We start from the raw sequence: 6,035 nt of genomic DNA on the forward strand, positions 1-6,035 counted from the left end.
AGCCTCATTAGAAGGATGTTAGATATGGACATAAACTTAGCAGTAAATCATTTTGTCCTTGGCTTAGGAGAGAAAACCATCTGAGAGTAATTTTTTATAAACTAAAGGTGGTAGGATAAGAAAGCAGTTCTATTTTTCTAGATTTAAATAGCAAACATATTTGAGTAATCCTTATTATAAATGAAATTCAATGTTAAAAAATAAAAGTAAATACATAGCTATAATTAAAATAACAATAACCCTATTAGCAGGGTGCAAATAGTCCCTGCTAGTAGGTATATTAGAAAGATTGAAATTTTAGTAAACTCAGAAAAACTAATGTATCAGCTATTTCAAGACATACTTTACAACTCAACCTGATCTGTATCTATGATTGCATTAACCCTTAAGTTACATTTATGTATCACAGTAACAATTAATAGTGTTAACTGCGTTTACGAAATTAGGAATAATCAATTTACACAGGGTAAATATATTGCTACCATGATTTTAACTCATTTTTAAAATGAGTTCTGTAAATGTTTCCTTTTCTTTTTCCAGTCATTTTAACCGACTAGAAATCAGTGTTTGTGTAAATAAGTTGGATTTTGGTAATCACGAGAGCCTTTGGAATCTAAAAATATGGTGATATTCCATAAATGAACTATGAAAATACAGCCTAAGAACTTTGTAACGTTCAAACAATTTTCATTCCTTCAGTTCTTGCGTTTAAGAGAGCTCTTGGGACATCTATTGGCCAATGTTGGTATTGCATATGAAAATTTGCATTCACATAATTGTAGTTATGGATTTTCTCACAATGATGAAAATAAATGCTGATGAAAAGAATTATGATGGAAATTTGTAAAACTTATAATTGGATTTAAAGAATTAAGCAAATATGTAAAATATATTGTAGTGGAATTAGTCTTATAAAATGTATTAATAATACAATATTGGACATTTCAACATTTTAAAAATTTATGGTTTTTTAGACTCTAACATGTCACTGTTCAGATTAGTTGTTTTCACTAAACAACTAAAATAAATAATTTATTTTTCAGTTCTCCATAAAAGCACACACAGTAATACTTTACATTCTAATTTTTGAGAGAAGGATGTAAAAGGGCATTAAGAATATGAAAAATGTAGTCTTGAATTCAGAAGTGTGATAATGTATAAGGAAATATAATGTTGAAAGTGGAAATAGAGAAATAATTTTTCCCAAAGTACCATAGCTATTTTCTAGGAGGAAAATAAAAACCATAACAATGAAAAAAGGTGGGAAAGGATCTGGGATTCAAGGTCTTGAGTCTGTGTGAGCATAACATAAAATATAAATATTGCATTATTAAATAATATGTCAATCAATAACCACATACAAATTCTAATTTGAGATAATTGAAATATAAATGAAAACAATTGGAAGCGCAGAGAAAAATATCACAAGTAAAAATTAGTACACTGTCAGTTAAAAATTGATAAATTCTCAAGTAGAAGTAAAAAAAAAAGCGTCTGGAGAAATGAGATATTACTGCTGATTTTTCCTTGTTCATTTTAACCTTCTCTATATAGAAGTTCCTTCCAAGGCATATGGCTCAAAGCTTCTGTTCCAGTTTTTGAACCCAACAAAGGCATTGCCACTGCTGGGGAGGGAATATGAGGGACACAACAGTGAGGTTTGTGTTACTTGTCTGGAAGTCTCACTGTTTCAATGACTATTTCTGTTGTTTGAAATTATTTGAACTTAAAAAGGCAAACACTGTGAACAGAGCCTGGAATACAGTCCTATGTAATAGATCAGGGTTTCAGAAGACACTTCTTTTGTATTTACCTATATTACTGCTGCTCCTTTCATCACCCCCTCTCTTGCTGTGTACAAGTGTGACTCACACTCTACAGTCTTCAGTAGTGGAGTGGAACTATGTGTCCACTTCTGCACAAATAATTATGAGAAGTGACATAAGTCTCTTTTGGAGAGAGAATATAGTTGTTTGTGTAAGATCCCCTGTGTTCTTTATCTTCTGTCAAGGAAACTGGCCACATTTGAGATAGTGGCTTCTCCATCCGCCTGGGTCCCTGAGAAGCAACTGTAAACTCAGAAGACTTGGCTGTCCCTTTCTGGATATGTAGCATGAGCAAGAAATAAACTTGGATTGTTTTAGGACACTGAGATTGGTTTTAGGTCACTGAGATTTGAAATTTGTTTTAGTGCACTGAGATGTGAGACTCTCAGTTGGTTGCTCTGTTATCACAGCATAAATTAAGCAAATTGGTACAAGGTGGCAACTGAATTGATTTTGAAGTAGGTGTACAGGCACCAGCCTCTCACAAACACCTTACTTGCACATTTGCTGACATCTTCAGCTTCCTACAGGACAGATATCAGTGATCGCCTGTGATAAATGTTCAGCCATTTTATAGAGATATTAATCTGGAATTACATAACATGAATTTCATCTTCTCCCTACCAATCCTGAAATAAGCTGAAATTGGGCAGACCTGTATTGTTCTGGCCAAATTAGCTTTTCTGTCTTTCTGACCTAGGACTTTCTAGACGTAATTGTCTGGGTTTCATTCTATACGTTTAATAATTGCCCACTATTTTTCATTTACAACTGCCCATGTTTACCCAGAATAAGAACCTCTGTAGTGATTCTTTCCAAGTACTCCTTCAATCATCTCTCCAACCTATAGAAATCAGACTGGGCACAGTGGCTCTCACCTGTAATCCCAGCACTCTGGGAGGTAAGGTGGTGGATTGCTCAAGCCCAAGAGTTCAAGGCCAGCCCAGCAACAGCGAGATCCTGTCTTTATCAAAAATATAAAAAAATAACTGGTCATGGTGGAACATGCCTGTAGTTCCAGCAACTGGGGAGGCTGAGGCAAGAAGATCACTTGAACCCATGATGGGGTTACTGTGACTATGATGATGACATTATAGCACTCTACCCAGGGCAACAGAGGGAGATTCTCTCAGAAAAAGAAAAACCACTGAACTAACCAACCAAACAAACAAACATATAGAAATCAGGTGCTTACTCCAAGACAGAGATAGATGCTGGGTATTAGGGAGTCAAACATAAATAATACATAACACCTATCCAACCATTATGATGAAATGTAATAAGAGCTAAAATAGTGTAATATATCCAGAGTCATTCAAGTCTAGTGAGCCTTAGGGCTGTTTGTACTAAGGACAAAAGTTCTGCCTTTGAAACTCAGCCTGAAGCATTAGCAAATACTTTGAATGGATTTCAGAGTAGTGTCTGCCGGTGGTCTCTATTCCCATATCCCACCCACTTGGTTGAGCAACACGGAGTTAAATATGAACTATGCGATACTCTCTAACTAAAATGACTATGAATTACCCACTGTTTTAAAAATTGGAGAGTTGTCTAGTTTAGTCAAATCCTTCTGCTCCTTTCCCAGACTTACTAGTCTTAAAAAGTTATGCTGTACTATTTAATATATACTTAGACAATTTCACTGAGAGTATGAAGAAAAGATGTGGAGAGGGAATTAGCTTTAAATTAGAAAATCTTTTGTGGTAAACGCTGCTAGGTCCTTTAAATCTGTTATTTCCTTTGTATCTCACTACACTGCTTTGAGTTTGTTATTACTATTATTGATTTACACTTAAAGGGATTATGAAAAGTTAACTTAGCCAATATCAAGTCAGTGAAAGATACTAGAATTTATTGAAGCCTGTCTGACTTAAAGCATCTTTCCACTTACCACGTAACATGTTTTCACAACACTTGGGATTTCAAAATTGTTTTGTTGTGATATAATGAAAGGAGAAATATGGAAGTATGGAACTCAATATTAGGAAAGGTCTTCTAATTCTAAGAGTTGTCCCAAAATAGAAAAATGAAAGGATGTAGGAAATATTATATTGATGAACATATTCAAAATAAGTAGGTCTATCAGGTTGTAGATTTTTTTTTTTTTTTTACCTAAAATCTATGTAATTGCCAGAATAATGCATCTAGAGGATATCCATGGCCAGGATTAGGAGAAGGAAAAGAAGAGGGAAAGGGGTAGAGAGAGAGGCAGAAATGGAGGTGGGGAGACAAAAAGTGAGGAGGAAGGAAAAAAAAAATTCAAAGAGTTTACTACTAAGTTAAGCGAAAACTCCTAGCTTTGTCCTAATTCCTTGCTAGCTTCTCACAAAATTAAAATTGGGCAGCATAAATTTTGCTGAACTTCGTAAGTTTCTTTTCTCACTTCTACACACCTTAGTTCAACTTGACTGATCTCTTTACTTTCTCTCTTACTTCCACTTTCCACAGATCAGCTAGTTATTTTTAAATATGTCTTACTATGCTCCTTCTTTGCTTAAATTTGGAATTGCACTTGCTATTTTTAAAAATCTAAGTTATTTGCCATTGTTTAGAGCTCCTACTACAGTCGGGCTCTCACGTCTGTTATATCAGATTCCACACCTTCCCTTCCCGCCATTGTGTTTCAGTCACTGCAGCCTTCTTGTTGAACGTATGAAGCTCATAACCATCTCAGAGCCTTCATAACTGATGTTTCTTCTTCCCAAATTCTGTTCCCAGATTTCCTCATGGATAATACATTAATATGTAGTCATCTAAAGTGTTTTTTCTTGCCTACCAATGCACCAGAACACCGATTATTCACCATCATACTTACTTCCTCTTTTTCTTCAGACATTAGTACATGTATGTCTGAAATTCTATTATCTATTTATTTGTTCATTTATCAATCTTATGTCTTCTCTCACACAAATATTAACTCACTGAATGTAAGACTCAACATGTTCAGTCAAGCAATTTGTGAATGCTTAGAAAATTGCCTATAAGGGGTTCTATATCTATTTACTGAATGAAAATATTAATGAATTTGGCAATGCATTCATTTTCTCCACCTTTTAGCCTTTTTAAATTCTGCCCATTTTCCAAGAGTATATTGAATGCTATTTCTCTAACGGAACTTTATCTAATTTGCAAACTGTAGCACCTTGTCCTTTGACCCATTGTAGAATTCTATCATGAGGCTCATGCTGACTTTATTTAAAGTTTTGAATTATTTTTTTCAATTCCTTAGTCTAATCACTAGGCTGCCTTAGAGAAAGCAACTAAGATTTATAAGTCGGATATCCATAATGTAATGTGAATTTCTGGTTCACAGTAAGCACACAATCTGGAATCATGTATATTTACTTACAAGTGTTTACTGTCTACTTACTTAAGGGTTTGTGGTCTATTCTAGAATAAGTTTGGACTATTTTTTCATCTCAATTTTGTATCCTCATTCCCTACTCAAGATCTGGCAAGGATGAAAAGTCCCATAAATAACTGCTGAATGAATGAATGTCTGAATATTTGTCCCATCAAATTCAACACTTTCCTAAAATAATCTTTTGCTCTATCAATGGGGCTATTAGTATCATCATTTGCTAAATTTATTTCAAGCATGTTGTATTTTGACTGATCACTTACAATGCTTATTTTATCAAGCAATGTCCTAAGATTATTAGAACTTTAATTATGCCTAATTACCTGCAAATAATTAATGCAATATTTTATGAAGTCTGGGGAAAATAATATGTCACGTTTTAGAAATAGTGTGTATAGAAAATTTATTTTCTGAGAGTAAGTAATTTACCCTTTGAATTAAAAGTTCAACCATTATGACAGTGGCTTAGGTGTCTCAGTTTACTCTGGGCAGCATTTTGTGAGTTTTTAGTCTATACTTATCCTTGGTAAATGTAGCAAAGCCCTGGATGATTTAGCTATTTATAGCTAAAACTGAAGTGTAGAACTATTAAACTAAATTTAGGGCGAAAACACTGAGAAAAATAATTGTTAGCTTTACATGGATAAAAATGCAGTTTTCTTTATTTTCTTAGCAACACACACTTTTATTAGATTATAAAATAAAAAATTGAGAAAATATTTACACTAGTTTTCAGACTGATATAAATATGGCTGTTATGCAGAGGCCTTTTATATACTCATGCAAAAGAACTAAGTAGTAATATTTAGATTGAGTAAAAAGGTAATCACCAGCAATTATTAATTGAA

Source organism: Nycticebus coucang, chromosome 1, assembly GCF_027406575.1.
Source record: "Nycticebus coucang isolate mNycCou1 chromosome 1, mNycCou1.pri, whole genome shotgun sequence".
Taxonomy (NCBI): domain Eukaryota; kingdom Metazoa; phylum Chordata; class Mammalia; order Primates; family Lorisidae; genus Nycticebus; species Nycticebus coucang.